Raw genomic sequence first — 19,232 nt, forward strand, 5'->3', positions numbered from 1 at the left:
TTTGCCCTTACAATAAAAATAGATTTTTTAATGCCTTAAATATACAAACATTATTGATGCACACACATTCCAGAAATGTTGAAGTAAATGCTGCTGCAGGGTCAGGGAGAGGGAGACGCCTTCAGGCTGGGCTTCAAAACAACATCTGCTAGTAGTTGGCTACAAGCCAAATGTAACAGGGATCCCCTGAAAGAGCTGAGGGCCTTGAGTGAGGTTCTGAGAGGGACCAAGAGGGCATGCTTCCTGGTATTGGGAGTGACCGTGGTGGACACACTTCTGGGGCCTTTCACAAATGGTCCCCATTGCAGCGCCCATGGGAAAGGGCTTTCATCCCTGAAGCCCCCACATCATAACACCCAATTGCCCCAAAATTCCTCACTGACCACCAGTTCCTAGGATTAAAGATTTCCAGCCGTGTTCTTCCCAGAGATGTTTACTGGGAATTGTGCCTGTCACAGATGGAGGAGCAGGTTTGTGCCAGAGACCCGGGCCCTTTCCCTTCTTCTCTGGCCTCCTCAAGAGAATCCAAGACCAGGAAAACTTCTCAGTTTAAAAACAGATGCATCCATTTGTATATAAAATACATATTAATAGCCAGGGTGGGCAAGTGCAGAACTAGGAGAAAGACTCCAAGAGTTTGTATGTGGACAGAAGGTGGCCTTGGTCCCAGCACCTCCTTGAGGACTTTGGCCCCCCCAGGAAGTGCTTCTGCCAATGGCCAAGTCGAGGCGCCTCCATTTGAAAACCCCAACACTAAGCAGGCTGGGCCTGTGCCGGATGGAGACCCTCTGGAGAGGGTTCTATGTGAGTCTGCCAGGGAACTGTGGCATCAGCCGACTTCTGGGCTGGGGGCAGCAGCGGGGTTCCTGCTCCACCTGCTCACCCCTCCAGCTCTGTGCTTCGAGTGATGTCAGAAGAGGCAGGAGCCCCGCAGGGCACGGGCCTGGCGAAGGTCAGTGGACAGGGAGTGGCTCATTCGCTTGGTGGTTGAGCGGATGCTCTTGGCCACCTGGACAGCCCGGCTCAGGGCCTTGTTGAGCTCCCCCGGGCTGGCCAGGTCTAGCTAGATGGAGTGACGGTGCCCCGCAGCTGGCCGGGAGGAGACTGCGGGGCTCCACTCAGCAGCTGGTCAGGCTGAGGTAGGTCCTGGGGGAACATAGTACCTGAGGAGAGAAGCAGGTACACTCATGAATCTCGGAGAAGTAGGTGCACTCATGAATCTCGGAGAGGGCTGGGCAGGGAGGAGTGGAGGAGCCAGGTTTGGAGTTAACCCATTTCTAAATCCCAGCTGGGCCACTGGCTCCCACTCTGCATCTTGGTTTCTTCACCTCTAAAATGGGAACCTGCCTACCATGTGGGAGACCCAGGTTCAAATCCCAGCCAACGCACTTCATAAATGGCCACCACCCATCTGGCAGTGGAGGCTTGGTATTGCTATGATGCTGAACAGGTTTCAGTGGAGCTTCCAGACTAAGATAGAGTAGGAAGTAAGGCCTGGCAATCTACTTCTGAAAATTAGCCAACGACAAACATGGGAATAATAAACACCTACCCCCAGGGACTTGATGGAAGGATGAAAAAGAACAGATGAGAGTGACTGACCCAGAGCGGGTGTTCAAGAACCTTTGGTTCCATCTACCCGATAGTTTAACAAATACTTATTCACCATCTACTGTACACCTGCAGTGTGCTCTTTTCTCCTGCAGAGCCACTGGTGGGTTTGAACCTCCAACATTTTGATTTGCAGCCGAGTGTTTAAGCATCTTGCAACCAGAGGTGAAAGGTAGCCTGTGTATTTGGGAAAATGTAAGTAGCTCCATGTGGCTGTATGCGGAAGAGTGTGGGGGAAGTCTGGAGTACTGAGCTGGGAACAGGACAAGCCACTGGTTTACAAAAAAGAGCAGGGGTTTAGGTTGGCCAAGCTGGGCTTGAGCTGTAATGAGGCACTGGAGTGGAGCTGCCTGGGAGGCAGCTGGGGGACTGGAGAAGACAAGAGAGAGGTCTGCACCACAACCAGGGATCTGAGGGCACCAGCAGCATCTGTGTGGCTTGGAAGACTTGGGAGGGGATGAGAGTGCCAGGGAGAAGTGGCAGAAGAGAAAGAGAAGAAGAGGCTATGTTAAAGCCATGACACTAGCAACTCTCAGCTGAGTCCCCCATTGCAGGAGTATCTCTGTGTCCTGCTGGCGAGGCCACTGGAGCTGGGTCAGCTCCTTCCCAGCAGGGGTAGGTAGGAGGTTGTTGGGGGCAGAAGGCAGCTCCCCAGATCCTGCAGTACCTGCAGATCCTAATTCTGCTGTACAACTGAGTGTCAGGAGCAGCTGGGGTGAACTCCCTTGGGCCAAACTAGGTCCACTCCAGCAGAAAGCCAAGGCCAACCTGTGTTTGCTCTCTCCACAATGAATCAAACCCAGCCACGGGCAGTCACATACACTGTGCAACAGGCCAGTGTTGGGAAAGTGAGGGGGGAGGGGCGGGAAGGGGAGAAGCTTGCAGTTGGGTTCCAGTCCCAGCTTTCTGACTGGCACATGGCCTGGAGTGGGTCCTTAGCTCTCTCTCTGGGCCTCAGCTTCTCCCTCTGCAAAATGGGAATGAAACACCCTGCCCTGCTCACCAGTGCAGACAGGGCTACTGTTAAATAGCAGTAGGGAGTTATTGTTACTGTCTTATGCATCCAGTCAGTCCTGACTCACGGTGACCCCATGTGTGCAAAGTAGAACTGCTCCATAGTCTTGTCATGGCTGTAACCTTTATGAAAGCAGACTGCCAGGCCTTTTCTTCCACGGTGCTGCTGGTTGGGTTCAAGCCGCCGACTTTTTGGTTCAAACCACTTGTACCACCCGGAGACCTTATAGCCGGGTGATCTGTATGAAACTGATGATATTCAACTGCGTTTTGGCCGACATAACTGACAGTTTCAGATGTTCTACCCCATTACCAGCACACGTGATAACAGTGGCTGCACTTTCTTGGGCACTTGCGCCCGCCCCCCCTCACTGTCCCAACACTGGGCTGTTCTTGCATGGTGGACCTGACTGCCCATGGCTGGGACTTCATTCGTTGTCAACAGAGCAAACACTGGCTGGCCTGGGCTTTCCCCAGGGCCACGCTCAGTGTTACACATTTTCATCTCACGCACAACCTTATGCAACACTCGTTACTACTCTGTTTTTCAGATGAAGAACTGAAGCCCAAAGAGGTTGCTTAAGCCACTCAAGGTCACACAATAGGATTTGACTTGAGCAAATCTTCTTTTGGGGGTATTTCCTCAGCCCAGACAAAAAGACCACCAAGAAAGCAGCTCCAGAAGCAGAGTGTGTCTTTGGACCTGGGATTCCCGCCCGGAGAAGCTCCTAGTCCAGGGGAAGATTGATGACAAGGACCTTCTTCCAGAGCCCATAGAGAGAGAAAGCCTTGTTTGGAGCTGACGCACTGAATTTGGACTTCTAGCTTACTAGATTGTGAGAAAATAAATTTCTCTTTGTTAAACCCATCCACTTGTGGTATTTCTGTTATAGTAGCACTAGATAATGAGATGCTTTCGTGCCTCCAGGGATTGAAGTTCTGGGGCAACGTTTCCTAGCCTGCCCCTAAATCTGACCCTGGTGCAATGGCAAAAGTTTGGCAGGAAAGGAGACAGAGAAGCCCTCAAGGCAGTTTTGGTAGTGATGAAGAGCTATCCCAGCTCTACTACTTGGTAGCTGTGTGACCTTGGGCAGGTTACTTAACCACTCTGTGCCTTTATTCTTGGCCTGTAAAGTGGGGATAAGAAGAGTACCTACTTCACTGGGTCGTTATGAGGATTAAATCCATTTTCAGATTATAATAACCATCACCATTTGTTTAGTGACAAAGCCGGGATGGGAGGAGAGCAAGAAAGGCTGCTGCATTCAATAAATACTCACTGATTGCAGGTTATATCTCGCTTCTAAAGACATCAGAACCCAAAAACATGTATAGCCCAGGCTCAAGAAAATAGACTGTTTCCCCATATTACACAGCTGAAGAAACAATGGCTTAGAGAAGTGAGGTGACATGGCAAAGGACATATCGAGTTTTGGGTCAACAGGGGAACACACCCATTTGAAACCATTCACTTTCAGAGAAAGCCAATTTAAATGTTTCTTCGCCGAGACCAGGGTTTAGTTCTGTGTCTGATGACTAACTTGCGATCTTGTAGATGAGCAATCAGGAAGAATACATTGACAGAGCAAACAGTCCTAATTAGGAGCTTTGTGTCTGGGCCGAGGAAACTCCCCCAAAAGAAGATTTGCTCAAGTTCAAATCCTGACCTTATCCCACTAGGAAAACAATGCTGGGAGCAGAGCGCGTCCTTTGGACCTGGGGTTCCTGAGAAGAGAAACTCCTAGTCCAGGGAAAGGTTGATGACAAAGACCTTCCTCGAGAGCCGACAGAGAGAGAAAGCCTTCCCCTGGAGCCGACACCCTGAATTTGGACTCGTAGTCTAATAGACTGTGAGAAAATTAATTTCTCTTTGTTAAAGCCACCCACTTGTGGTATTTCTGTTATAGCAGCACTAGATGAGTGAGATAACACCCTACTATTATTTAAAAATAGCCCCGCCTGTGGTTGGTAAACAGGGAAGGGCATATCATTCCCACTTTGCAGAGGGAGAAATTGAGGCCCAGAGAGAGCGATAAGGACCCAGGCAAGGCCACGTGCCAGTCAGAAAGATGAGACTGGAACCCAACTGCCAGCCTCTCCCCTTCTCGCCCCCCCACAACTGTCCCAACACTGGGCTGTCGCATACCGGATGTGACTGCATGTGGATGGGACTTGATTCACTGTGGACAGAGCAAACACAGGCTGAACTAGGATTTCTGCTAGAGTAGATAAGACTTGCACCAAGGGAGTCCACCTTGGTAGTTCCTGACAGTCAGTTGTGCCTGACATCGGTTGTGCCTGACACTCGGTTGTGCAATGGGATTGGGAATTGCAGGTCCTGCCGGCTTTTGGGAGCTGCATTCTGCCCCCAACAACCTCTTACCCGCCCCCCCCACCCCCTGGGGAGAGAACGGGCTCAGCTCCAGTGGCTTTACTGGCAGGGTCACAGAGGCTCGCCTGGAAAGGGGGACCCACCTGAGAGTTGCTAGTGTCATGCCTTTAACATAGCCCCCTCTCCTTTCTCTTCTGCCATTTCTTCCTGGCGCTCTCATCCCCTCCCATTTCATCCAAGCCAAGCAAACGGTGTGAGCAGAGGTCCTCTGCTAGGACCTGGGTCTCACAATGTGGTTTTTGGCTGCCCTCTCAGCTGAGTCTGGGCAAGTTGCTAAGGAACCTTCCAGTTCAGCAGTGAGAGCCCGTTCTGCCCTCTCAGGTTCCCGGCGGAGTCGGTGGAACCTGCCTGTGCCGGATTCATCCAGCAGAAAAGGTTGTGCCGGGGATTTTCCCATGGCCTTCGTGCCCAGGATAAGGGTCTGAGCGGCCACAGCAACCGTGGGACCTTGTAACCTCTCGAGGCCCCACTCTGCATCCTCCTGGGCTCAGATTTGTGGGCAGAACTAGTCAGGTTGCTGTCCCAATGCTTGGATGGGCCATGGGGAAGGGGAAAGTCCCTGGGCTTTGAAAAGTGCCTAACAGCCCTGGCCAGTGGTAGCCATGTAATCTTCAGCAACTCACTTTGCTCCTCTGTGCCTCATTTTCTTCCTCTGTGAAATGGGTTGTAGTGAGGATTAAATGAACGAATTCATGGAAAGCTGTAATGCATAGAAGGTGGCTGATAAACCATAGTGCTTCTAACTCTTTGAATTAGGGCTGTGGCTGTCCTGCAGTTTCTCCCACGGCCTGGCAGCAGAACCAAGCGTGCTCAGTGGCTGAGGCTATTAGGCTGTTTAGAAAGGTGAATGGGCCTGTACTGCCACCTACTGGCCAACCTCCCTTTAGCCCCTGTCTACCTGGAATGGTTTTCTTGCAGCTTCTGCCCTGAGGGGAGTTTTGGGTAACTTTCAGGTCAAGCTGACCATCAAATTAGAAGAATGTGGGGGCATGTGGGATCCCCGAAGTTATACCAGATAGTCCCCTAAAAGGGAATGTGGGTCGTTGTTAATTGGATTCAAGAAACCTGGTCTTTGGATTCAACTGATATTTAGAAGCTACTTGCTAAATATTATTGCTGTTTAAGAGATGCCGATGGTGCTGTGGTTAACAGTTACAGCTGCTAACCAAAAGGTCAGCAGTTCGAATCCACCAGCCTCTCCTCAGAAACCCTACGGGGCAGTTCTACTCTGTCCTATAGGGTCGCTATAAGTTGGAATCGCCTCAAAGGCAGAGGGTTTGGTTTTTGTATTGGTTTGGTTAACGGATGCTGCGTGAATCAGGTCTGGGTATGCATCTGGGTGCTGCCCCTTCCCAGCTCTCTGACCCTGGGCCTGAGTAGTTGACACTTACAGAGGCCTTACCGTGTCCAGGCAGTGTACAAAGCTTTTTACCTGAATTTTCCCATTTGATCTACCCTAGACGGAGCCGTGGTGGTGCAACAATTGTGCACTCGGCTGTTAACCGAAAGATTGGTGATTTGAACCTACTCAGCAGCTCCACAAGAGAAAGACCTGGCAATCCGCTTCCATAGAACAGCCAACAAAACCCTATGGGGCTGCTCTACTCTGTTACACGGGTCACTACGAGTTGGAATTGACTCAACAAGAACAACAACAGGAGGTAGCTAAGTGTGGCCAGTTTTTGATGGGGAAACAGAGGCCTAGAAAGATGAAGTAAGACAGGGAGCAAAGGCCCTGAGATCAGAGGGTGCCTGTTTGAGAAATAGTGAAGAGACTGCTGTGGTTAGAGGAGAAGCAAGTAAAACAGAAATAGGCTATACTATCAGGGAGGTAATAGGGGATTGAGTGTGGAACCTAGAGACTTGGTAAGACAGAGAATAGGGGGGCCCCCAAATCTGCAAACAAAGTAACAAGAAATGGGCCAGGGCACAGAAACAAAGCCACTCCCCAGAACAATGGGGCAGGGTATGGAAAAATAGCCCACAAACTTCTTTAAAGTTGCCTTTCAGAAGCAGCTGGAGAAAACCAGGCCCAGGGACCTGCGCAGAACATCCACCTGTGACCGCTGTGTGACCTTCCACCAGGGGCAGTGAGGGGCTACAGCCCCAGCCGGGGAATCGCACCCAGGAGCAAGAGACTGCACAGGCATGACACCCCATAGTAAGCCCTGCTACGAATCCCAGAGGCCTCCAGGACAGGAGCCATCTTGGAAAGCTGGTGCACTTGCACCTTGGTTAACATATCCCTGCCTGTGTCTATGAATAAACATGAGTCTTTTCCCACTCAAGATCTTTTAAAAACTTGGGCCCCTCTCTTGTTGTGAGATGAGGGTAAGCATTGCTCTAGGCCCTCCTCGACTCTGCTTGCAAGCCTCTTCCAGAAAGCTTTGCTCGTATGGAAAACTACATGCTTTACCTGCTCATTCTTGACCAGTGAGAGGCAAGAACCTTATTCCAGTAACAGGAGTTTGTTCAAGGTCACACAGCAGCAGAGGGGATTTGTCAGGACTTGGGGGCAGGCCCCTAGGGCTGGAGCTGTTAAGGCCAATGTGTTATACTTCTTCTGGCATCACTTACGTTCTCCAAGCTTCACTTTCCTCATCGGTAGAATAAATAAGATAGCACTGGCTCCTGTATCTCGGAGGACGAGGATGCCAGCACTGGGCTGGGCACTGTGCTTAACCTTTTGAGGACCCGCCAGACTGTTCTCCAAGCAGGCTGCACCATTTCACATTCCCTCCTGCAGTGTATGAGGGTTCTGATTTCTCCATATCCTTGCCTACACTTCTATTCTCTGTCTTTTTTATTTTAGCCAAGTAGCAAGTTTGAAGCATGTGAAGCGGCATCTCACTGTGGTCTTGATTTACATTTCCCTTATGAGTAATGAAAGGAGCCCTGGTGGCTCAATGGTTAAGCGCTAACCGGAAGGTCAGCAGTTTGAATCCACCAGCCACTCTGAGGGAGAAAGACGTGGTAGTCTGCCTCCATAAAGATTAAAGCCTTGGAAACCCTTTAGAGCAATTCAGCTCTGTCCTATAGGGCCGTTGGGAGTTGGAACCAACTTGACAGCAATGGGTTTTAGAAGTGACTAATGAGGAGTCCCTCAGTGGTCCCAACAGTTAACATGCTCACCTGCTAACCAAAAGGTTGGAGCTTTGAGTTCACCCAGAGGCACCTCAGAAGAAAGGCCTAGTGTTATAAAAAAAAAAAAAAAAAAGCTGAAAAATCAGCCATTGAAAGCTCTGTGAAGCACAGTTCTGCACTGAAATGCATGGGGTCGCCATGAGTGGAGTTGACTTGAGAGCAACTCGTTAAGGACTTATGATGTGGAGCATCTTTCCATGTGTTTATTGGCCATTTGCATGTCTTCTTTGGAGAACTGTCCATTCAGATCCTAGCAAAGCCTTTATACACACCGTACATAGTGCAAGTCAGAAGGTGGAGGCTCAGTAGTAAATGTAACCAGAGTTGGCTGAGCCCCTACCCTGTGCCAGGCAAGAGGCCAGTGCCTGATGTGGGCCAAGTCTTCCCAAGCTCCTTCCTGCTGTATTTAGGCTCATGCTTCTTTATCTCCCCCTCCCTTCCTTCTACTATACAGAAGCCACACCCCCTTCTTGTCCTCTGCAGTGTCTTTGAACTTGCATCCCTGGATGAATGAATGTAGTAGCCACTTCTTGGGGAAATCCCTGCTCATCTTGTGGCCTGTTCAGCCTGTCTCCCCCAGCACTTTCAAACAGCACCCACATTCCCTCAGGACCCAGCTGGGAAGGTCACCCTTGCCCAGCAGACCCTCCCATGTCCATAGAATCCTAATTCCACATTTCCCTAGAGTTCCGTGCTTGACAAATGGCACTCCCAGATACCTTTCCAACCTGGGGGTGGCGGGCTGGTGGGTATCGATGCAGAGCCTGGGGTGATTCTGGTCTCCTGAGATGCTGGCTTTCAGATTAGAAGCTCCAAGAAGGCGGAGTCCATATTTGTTCCTTCACGAACTTAACCCCAGGGCTGAGCACACTGGCAGGTGCACAGTAGATGATGAATAAGTATTTGTTAAACTATCGGGTAGATGGAACCAAAGGTTCTTGAACACCTGCTCTGGGTCAGTCACTCTCTCATCTGTTATCTTCTTTCATCCTTCCTCCAAATCCCTGGGGGTAGGTGCTTATTATTCCCATGTTTGTCGTTGGCTAATTTTCAGAAGTAGATTGCCAGGCCTTACTTCCTACTCTATCTTAGTCTGGAAGCTCCACTGAAACCTGTTCAGCATCATAGCAATACCAAGCCTCCACTGCCAGACGGGTGGTGGCCATTTATAAAGTGTGTTGGCTGGGATTTGAACCCGGGTCTCCCACGTGGGAGGCGAGAATTCTACCACTGAACCACCACTGTCTCAGGTTCCCATTTTAGAGGTGAAGAAACCGAGACACAGAGTGGGAGCCAGTGGCCCAGCTGGGGTTTAGAAGTGGGTTAACTCCAAACCTGGCACTCCTCCACTCTTCCCTGCCCAGCCCTCTCCGAGATTCATGAGTATACCTACTTCTCTCCTCAGGTACTATGTTCCCCCAGGACCTACCTCAGCCTGACCAGCTGCTGAGTGGAGCCCCGCAGTCTCCTCCCGGCCAGCTGCGGGGCACCGTCACTCCATCTAGCTAGACCTGGCCAGCCTGGAGGAGCTCAACAAGGCCCTGAGCCGGGCTGTCCAGGTGGCCAAGAGCGTCCGCTCAACCACCAAGCGGATGAGCCACTCCCTGTCAACTGACCTTCGCCAGGCCCGTGCCCTGCAGGGCTCCTGCCTCTTCTGACATCACTCGAAGCACAGAGCTGGAGGGGTGGGCAGGTGGAGCAGGAACCCCGCTGCTGCCCCCAGCCCAGGAGTCGGCTGATGCCACAGTTCCCTGGCAGACTCACATAGAACCCTCTCCAGAGGGTCTCCATCCGGCACAGGCCCAGTCTGCTCAGTGTTGGGGTTTTCAAATGGAGGGGCGTCGACTTGGCCATTGGCAGAAGCACTTCCTGGGGGCCCAACGTCCTCAAGGAGGTGCTGGGACCAAGGCCACCTTCTGTCCACATAGAATCTCTGGAAGCCTTTTCTCCTAGTTCTGCGCTTGCCCACCCCGGGCTAATAATACATATTTTATACACAAATGGATGCATCTGTTTTTAAACTGAGGAGTTTTCCTGGTCTTGGATTCTCTTGTGGAGACAAGAGAAGAAGGGAAAGGGCCCGGGTCTCTGGCACAAACCTGTTCCTCCATCTGTGACAGGCACAATTCCCAGTAAGCATCTCTGGGAAGAACACGGCTGGAAATCTTTAATCCTAGGAACCGGTGGTCAGTGAGGAATTTGGGGGCAATTGGGTGTTACGATGTGGGGGCTTCAGGGATGAGAGGCCTTTCCCAAGGACACTGGGATGGAGACCACTCATCGTAGGTCCAGAAAGTGTGTCCACTGTGGTCACTGCCAATACCAGAAAGCATGCCCTCTTGGTCCCTCTCAGAACCTCACCCGAGGCCCTCAGCTTTTTCCAGGGTTGCCTATGACATTTAGTTAGTGACCCTCTACCAGCAGGCCTCAGTTTGGGGCCCAGCCTTAGGGCATCTCCTGCTCCCCGACCTCATAGCAGCACTTACCTCAGAATTTCTGAAATGCGTATGCATCAATGATGTTTGTGTATTTGAGGCATTTAAAAATCAATTTTCATTACGAGGATGAATGAAGAATAATAATATTGATCTTAAAGAAGAAAGAAAACTCCCAAAGCCTCCTTCCTGCATCAGTGGTTTGTTGTCATGACTATGTTTCTAAAGTCAGGTTTGGGGGGTAGAATAGTGGACCTCCCCAAAGCCGTCTGTAGGGCAGTTGGGTACACATGTCCTGACTCTGCCTGCTCCTGCTGTTGGTCTGTTTCTTCAACTTTCCACCTACCTGGCACAGAATCATAACCATTGAACTGGAGGGGCCCTGCTGGGAGGGGCCCTCTGGCCAAGCCCCTCTTTACTGAAGCCAAAGGTGGTATAAGACACACTGCCAGTTGCTTTCAGCAAAAGCACAAACCTGGACTCTTTCCATTGCTCTTTTTATTCACAAACAATAACAATAGCCACATTTATCGAGCACCTTCTAGATCCCTAGGAAAATGTGGTGGTGTAGTGGTTAAATGGTACAGCTGCTAACCAAAAGGTCGGCAGTTCACATCCACCAGGTGCTCTTTGGAATCTCTACGGGGCACTTTACTCTGTCCTATATAAAAAAAAAAAAAATTTTTTTTTTTTATAGGGCCACTATGAGTTGGAATCGACTCGACAGCAATTGGTTTGGTTTTTGGTACTAGATCCCTGAGCAAAGTACACAGGTCACACATCAGCCCTTGAGGTTTCCACTATGTCCCCATTTTGTCGATGAGGAGACTGAGGTTCCACTGGGCTGCCTGCCCAAAGTGGTTCATGAAAGAGCCAGGGTTTGAACACATGTTTGTCTGACTCCAAGATCTACATTCTTTGTTATTTTCTTTTTCTTCCTGTACCCCAATGACTTTTTTCTCCCTGGCTCCTGTTTCTAATTCACTTATTTCTTTCTTCAGTCGTCCCACCTCTCATCTCCCTCTTCCCCCGTCCGCCATGACACTTTCTATTTTATTTTTCAGCTGATTCTCCTCAGTTGAGTTGAAAATGGCGTCTTGCTGGAAGTAGCAGTGAAATGGGAAGACTGCTTGTAGGCCCCGAGCCTCTGGATCCAGAACCTTCTAGGATCCAAGAAGCTGTTTTGTCCACTAATGTTCTAAGGCCATCAGGATGGGAGGGGGGTCCGAGGTGGGGTTTTGGTGTCCCAGGCACAGCAGTGGCTTTTGTTTAGCAAAGGATTTTTGGAGTCTTGAACACGTGGACCTTGGTTCTTGGGAGGGGAGGCAAAATGGGTGTTGGTGTTTTGGGGCACAGGACTGGCAATCAGAACACCAGGCTATGGTTCTGTCACTCTGTAGATGGTTTAGGCAGCTGCACTTATGGAACTGCCCCAAAATTGAGGCCCAGCTTCTCTGCTGCTAGAGTGGTACTTCTTCCCATGGATACAAGAGGCCATAAGTGACAAGTCCTTCTGGTGTGGAAGGAAGCTGGCCCTTCCTGGCTGGACTCCTGATTTCAGGTGTTGGCTCCATTTATGCCACAGAGTGGGCTGTGCCTCAAACATGGCCCCATCTCAAGGGCTCCATACACATTTGCAAGATGTCAGCTGGTTCCTAGGGAGCAACCTTTCCCTGGGGGTCATTCTCCTCCTCTGGGTCTCTCAAGTGGGCAACAGAGAGTCAATCAGATCCCCAAATAGTCCTCCGCATCACCCCTGCCCTGCCTACCACCCCCAGGCCACTGCCTCTTGCCAGTTTCACAGGAGGCTCCACACAGGCTTCCTGCCTTCGTCCTGCCCCTCCTTACCTGCTTCCCCAGAGCGGTATGTCTCAAGTAAGCTCCTTCCTGATCATGTTACATGCCTGAATTCTCATTACCCCTTATCCCACCCTAATTAGGGTTATTGGCCTCAACATTCTCAAATGTGTCCTCTCAGGTCCTTGGCTTGCAGAGGGAACAGTAGATTTTACCTAGTCCTAATCTTTCAGATGCCACTTCCAGGAAGGCTTCCCAGGCGTCCCCACTGCAGAAGAAAACTTCCCCACTCTGGGCTCCCACAGCATGTGATGCATCTTGTCATCCACCCAGGCACATGTGCTGGGTGTCGCACAGGGGCTTTCTCCACCAGGGGCAGGTTTGGTCCAATACCCAGCCAGGGCTCCCCTCAGGGCAGCTTCAACATGAATGAATGAATGAATGAACAAGAGACCTGGTCAGCCTGTTGCAAATATATGGAAGCTATGCTGACATAGCTGCAATGCAACAGATATGAGGGCTGGCAGAACAAAGAGGATGGGTCCCAGAAGTCCCCAAGGTCCTAGCCTAACTCTGTGTCCACCTGAGACCCCCTCTTTCCCTTCTTCCTCTCCTCCTCATGCTGCTTCTCCAGCAGCCCACACAGGTCCTGGAAGACAGTGGGGGAAGAAAAAAGGCTATGATGGAGGAAGATTTTCTGTGGGGGTGGAGTACGTTCTGGACCCTGGAGCCAGCCCTACCAGGGCTCCCAATCCTGGCTCTGCCACTTCTCAGCCTGGTGACCTTGGGCAAGTCACTTTTCCTCTCAGGGCCTCAGCTTATACATGTCTACAATAGAGGCTCAATCCCTTAAGAACAACTGATATTTTCTGAGCACTTATGACTTGCCTGTGAGTCGGAATCCACTCAAAAGCAATGGGTTTATGGGTTTTTTTTTTTTATTAACTTTTATTGAGCATCAAGTGAACGTTTACAAATCAAGTCAGTCTGTCACATATAAGTTTACATACATCTTACTCCGTACTCCCACTTGCTCTCCCCCTAATGAGTCAGCCCTTCCAGTCTCTCCTTTCGTGACAATTTTGCCAGCTTCCCACTCTATTCTCCCACCCCCCCTCCAGACAGGAGATGCCAACACAATCTCAAGTGTCCACCTGATATAATTAGCTCACTCTTCATCAGCATCTCTCTCCCACCCACTGTCCAGTCCCTTTCATGTCTGATGAGTTGTCTTCGGGGATGGTTCCTGTCCTGTGCCAACAGAAGGTCTGGGGACCATGGCCGCCGGGATTCCTCTAGTCTCAGTCAGACCATTAAGTATGGTCTTTTTATGAGAATTTGGGGTCTGCATCCCACTGATCTCCTGCTTCCTCAGGGGTTCTCTGTTGTGCTCCCTGTCAGGGCAGTCATCGATTGTGGCCGGGCACCAACTAGTTCTTCTGGTCTCAGGATGATGTAGGTCTCTGGTTCATGTGGCCCTTTCTGTCTCTTGGGCTCTTAGTTATCGTGTGACCTTGGTGTTCTTCATTCTCCTTTGATCCAGGTGGGTTGAGACCAATTGATGCATCTTAGATGGCCGCTTGTTAGCATTTAAGACCCCAGACGCCACATTTCAAAGTGGGATGCAGAATGTTTTCATAATAGAATTATTTTGCCAATTGACTTAGAAGTCCCCTTAAACCATGGTCCCCAAACCCCTACCCTTGCTCCGCTGACCTTTGAAGCATTCATTTTATCCCGGAAACTTCTTTGCTTTTGGTCCAGTCCAATTGAGCTGACCTTCCATGTATTGAGTGTTGTCCTTCCCTTCACCTAAAGCAGTTCTTATCTACTAATTAATCAATAAAAAACCCTCTCCCTCCCTCCCTCCCTCCCTCCCCGCCTCGTAACCACAAAAGTATGTGTTCTTCTCAGTTTTTACTATTTCTCAAGATCTTATAATAGTGGTCTTATACAATATTTGTCCTTTTGCCTCTGACTAATTTCGCTCAGCATAATGCCTTCCAGGTTCCTCCATGTTATGAAATGTTTCACAGATTCGTCACTGTTCTTTATCGATGCGTAGTATTCCATTGTGTGAATATACCACAATTTATTTACCCATTCATCCGTTGATGGACTCCTTGGTTGCTTCCAGCTTTTTGCTATTGTAAACAGAGCTGCAATAAACATGGGTGTGCATATATCTGTTTGTGTGAAGGCTCTTGTTTCTCTAGGGTATATTCTGAGGAGTGGGATTTCTGGGTTGTATGGTAGTTCTATTTCTAACTGTTTAAGATAATGCCAGATAGATTTCCAAAGTGGTTGTACCATTTGACATTCCCACCAGCAGTGTATAAGAGTTCCAATCTCTCCGTAGCCTCTCCAACATTTATTATTTTGTGTTTTTTGGATTAATGCCAGCCTTGTTGGAGTGAGATGGAATCTCATCATAGTTTTAATTTGCATTTCTCTAATGGCTAATGATCGAGAGCATTTTCTCCTGTATCTGTTAGCTGCCTGAATATCTTCTTTAGTGAAGTGTGTGGTCATATCCTTTGCCCACTTCTTGATTGGGTTGTTTGTCTTTTTGTGGTTGAGTTTTGACAGAATCATGTAGATTTTAGAGATCAGGCACTGGTCGGAGATGTCAGAGCTGAAAATTCTTTCCCAGTCTGTAGGTGGTCTTTTTACTCTTTTGGTGAAGTAGATGAGCATAGGTGTTTGATTTTTAGGAGCTCCCAGTTATCGGGTTTCTCTTCGTCATTTTGGTAATGTTTTGTATTCTGTTTATGCCTTGTATTAGGGCTCCTGGGTTTATGGGTTTTTATGACTTGCCAGGGCCCTGTGCTATGTCTCCTGGATTCCTCACAAACACCACCATTTTACAGATGATGAAACTGAGGCTCAGAGCAGCCCCATGGTCTGTCCAAGGTGACCCACCTAGATGAGGGAGGGAAGTTGGCAACCAGGTGGCCTAACTTGGTGGTTGAGCTCATAGCCCTTTTCCAGGGTTTGCAGTCCAGGGAAAGACGTACAAACCACACCTGGTCACGTGAAGTCACCTCAGGTGGCAAACTGATGAGACATTTTTATCTTACCAGTTATGAATGTATTTCACGAATATCAAAAAAGTGTACCCAGCTCATCAGCTGTGTGATTTCACAGATATTACTACGTAGGCAGAGACCAAGGAATGTCTTTCATTTAACGCAGGTTTGAAGAAAAGAATGAAGGTGATAATTACACAGGCCAGCCTCAGGTATACAAAGTTACTGATCTTGGACTTGGTGCACTTTGGAAGACACTAAAGCCACAATACCAAACCCCTCTCCTGTGAGTGTTAAACACGAGCAGGTGGGAGTCGAAGCCAACCTTTCGACTAGTAGTGAACGCTAACCATTTGCACTACCCAGGGGTGACCCACGTGGGTCTCCTCCCCAAGTCCCACCACCACACCTTTGATGATTCCCCTCTTGTTAGCCTCTGAGCCCTCCTCACCTGCTCCGGAAGCCCTCCCTGACTTCACAGTGACGTTTCCCCCTGGGCTTTCCCCCACCACAGGCCTATGTGAGGCTCCACTGCCCCTGCCAGTGAGAGGGAGCTTAAAAGTAGGATGCCCTATTTTCTGTGCCACCTTGGCTCAAGGCCTTCCCTCTCTGGGTCTCTGGGGCTGCCTGAGTTGGGGCCAACCGAAGGCTGGTGGTGAGCACTGCCCAGGCCCTCTTGGGTTTGTTTACCTTTTTGCCATCGATGTATAGGATTTCCATCCCCTGCAGACCCATGCACTTGAGGGCTTCATAGAACTCTCTCAGTTGTTCCTGGGTCACCTTGTGCTTCTGACTGTAGTGGGGAGCAGGGGGCTGGGTGAGGACACTGGAGGTCCCAGGTGGAAGTCCAGGAAGGGCTAGAATTCATGGAGCCCAGTGCTCAGGGTAGGTGAAGCTGGGGTGATACTGGGGTGGGTTGGAGTTGGGTCTGCCAAGGGTGCCTACTGTAGAAGGACAGCCCCCAGTTCGGTTCGTCTTCCGGGTAGGAGGAAAACATGTAGGTCATGGGGTCCTTGGTGAGCAGCAGGTGGGCAAAATGTTGTGTGACCCTCTCTGGAAGAGAAAACAGCGTCTGGGGTGAAACCTTGAGAGGGCACGATGAGGAAGCCTGGGCGGGCCCAGGGTCACACAGCCGATGAGTGAAGACCCAGGCTTCACCTGGGCCACCACGTCCCCAGCTCCTACTGTGTGCTGGGCCCTGTGCTGAGCATTCTACAGGCGTACATGGAATACATACATATACAGTACACACAGGGACTATGCAGCATACACATGAAACATACACGTGTGTAATGTCGACATGGAATATGCACACATACATACATGCATACCCACATACATGTGTACATGGAATCATAGGAGCCCATATAGACTGTGGAAGTCAGGTCCTTTGCCTCCATTTTACAGATGAAGGAAATGAGGTCCTGAGAGAAGCCTCAGGGTTATAAGTGGTGTCGGTTCAGTTCCATCAGTATTTTGTCCCCCTACTTTGTGCCATCTCTGCAGTGATCACTGGGACATGGGTGAAGTCACAGTCTGCCCAACACATAGGTTGCCCCCTTTGCTTCCAGAGCACCATAAAGAATGGTTGAGAGGCTGGTCTGGAGCCAGGCTTGGGTTTGAATCCTAGTTCCGATTACAAGCTGTGTGACCTCAGGGAAATTACTTGTGCCTCTGTTTCCTCATAAATTGGGCATGGTCATTGTAACGGCTTCAGGTTATTCATGAGTATTCAATGAATTAAATTATGAAAAGCACCTCAAACTCTGCCTGGCACATAGTAAGAACTTACCTTGTTGGCAATTATTACTACAATTATTGCAGTGTGCAGGCATACAAGACATGGGCCTTCCCCATGATCTCTGGGACCAGAACCTCCAGGGTCCTCAACCCTAGCCCTCCTAGGGTAGGCCATGCCAGCCCACCCACAGTGCCCCCCTCACATGAGGTGGGCTCCAGTCTGAGGCCAGCCCTTACCATCTCTGGAGAGGGTTCCATTCCCCTCCTGGATCCCCACGTAGCTAGATTTATGGATGCACTAGCCGCCGCTAAAGTCAGACAGAAGGTGGGACAAAAGAGTATGATGGGCAAGGAGAGAACGACAGTTGCCCAACACTGTCATGAAGGGCAAAAGTTGGGCAGAAATTGGAGTCAACCCTCCCACTCCACAGATGGGAAGGCTGAGGACAGGACTGGAAAGGGACTTGTCAAGGTCTTCTGGCTGCTGGGGGTGGAAGCCAGAAGCTTATGCCTGCTGTGGGGAGTGGAAGCCAGAAACTGGTGCCTGCTGCAGAGAGGGTGAGAGGGCAGGGGTTAGCATTTGGAGGTGTCACATGGTGGCGTATTTTCTGAGTAGTATCACTTCCTCCGTTATGTGGGGGGTAAAGTAAAACAAGGTTGCCTGGACTGCTCTAGCCATCTGATAGTACTTGGGATGGCGAATGACTGAGGCAATGTAAAACCATTTGGCAGAGAGCTGGGGAGAAACCAGAGCTGGTGATGGGGTGCTTGGGGCTGAACCCTCAACAGTCAGCTGAGAGGTGACTCTGTTAATCTCTCTCTCCATTTTGCAGATGGGGAGGCAAAGAGGCTCACACCACAAATCTGGCAACCCTATAGGCAGCCTTCCCATGCCCAGCACAGAACCATCCCCTGCTGAGCTACCTCTGAATGGGGCTTCTGGGTCTGGAGGCAGGGAATGCTACCTGAGGCCACTCAGCTGATCAGAGCTTCACCCCAGGACCCAGGAGAGGAAAGAATAGAGCCAGGAGCAGGGTGCTAGTGACCAGCCACCAGGGGAAGGGGAGCCCCGGCATTCACCCACTCCAGGGTGGCATTAGTGATAGGCACTGCCTTCATGTTGGCACAGGCTAGGTTTTTGGCATCCAGAAGAGAGAGGAGACTCAGGACAGCAAGGGCCCAGGGCAGTGCCATGACGAGAGAGGAAGCACCTGGAGCCAGTCAGCCTGGTGGCCTGAGAGCTCATTGATCTTTATAGCAAGCAGTGGGCAGGGTGCCTGGGGCTCAGGAATGGTCAGGTCAGGGATGTGACACAAGCCAGTGGGCACTTGGGAAATGTCTTGCACAAAACCTTCCTTTCTTTCCCCAGGGTCAGCTGCAGGTAACTTTTCCAAACCCAGATCTAATGGGGTTCCTGAGGTTGAAAGGGTTACACAGACCTCAGGGTCTGGTTGATTCAAGGCCAGAGTAAGCCTAGGATGGAGCGATGTTAGCATGTGTGAGTCCTTAGATTTCAACAGATGGCTCGCCCACTTGGCAATCTCATGCTTCCATCAATTCTGAGCCCACTAAGTACCAAGACTTGAGTGGACATAAAGCAAATCCTGAGGGCACTTGGAGAGTGTGCCCAGCTGGCATGGGCGTGGGGGTAGGATGAGGGGCACAGATTCAATTCCAACTGAGTGCAGTCACAACTGTGGAAGAGGAAAAATTTAGAGGGTCTCCAACCCAGCCTCGGAGGCAGCCTCGGAGGCGGCACCTAAGTGGTATGCATTCTATTGTATGCAAATTATACCTAAATAAAGACAATTTTTTTTAAAAAAAGCCCTTCCCCAAACAGAAAACAAAAACATGCAAAATCAAAAAACATTCACCATTTTTAATATAATATCATCTTAGCAATGCCCAGATGAATCCCTTTCCTCACATTCTTGTCAAAACTGGGATTCCCATTTCTCTTCGTTTGTTTTTTTTGTTTCTCTGTTTTTTTGCCAGCTTAGTTAGTTTTCTGAATTCGCGTTGCTGTAATCTGAGCTGTGAAGGAATGACTGGAGCACATCAGGAGAGGAA

The sequence above is a fragment of the Loxodonta africana genome, chromosome 9, assembly GCF_030014295.1.
Source record: "Loxodonta africana isolate mLoxAfr1 chromosome 9, mLoxAfr1.hap2, whole genome shotgun sequence".
In the NCBI taxonomy this organism is placed as follows: domain Eukaryota; kingdom Metazoa; phylum Chordata; class Mammalia; order Proboscidea; family Elephantidae; genus Loxodonta; species Loxodonta africana.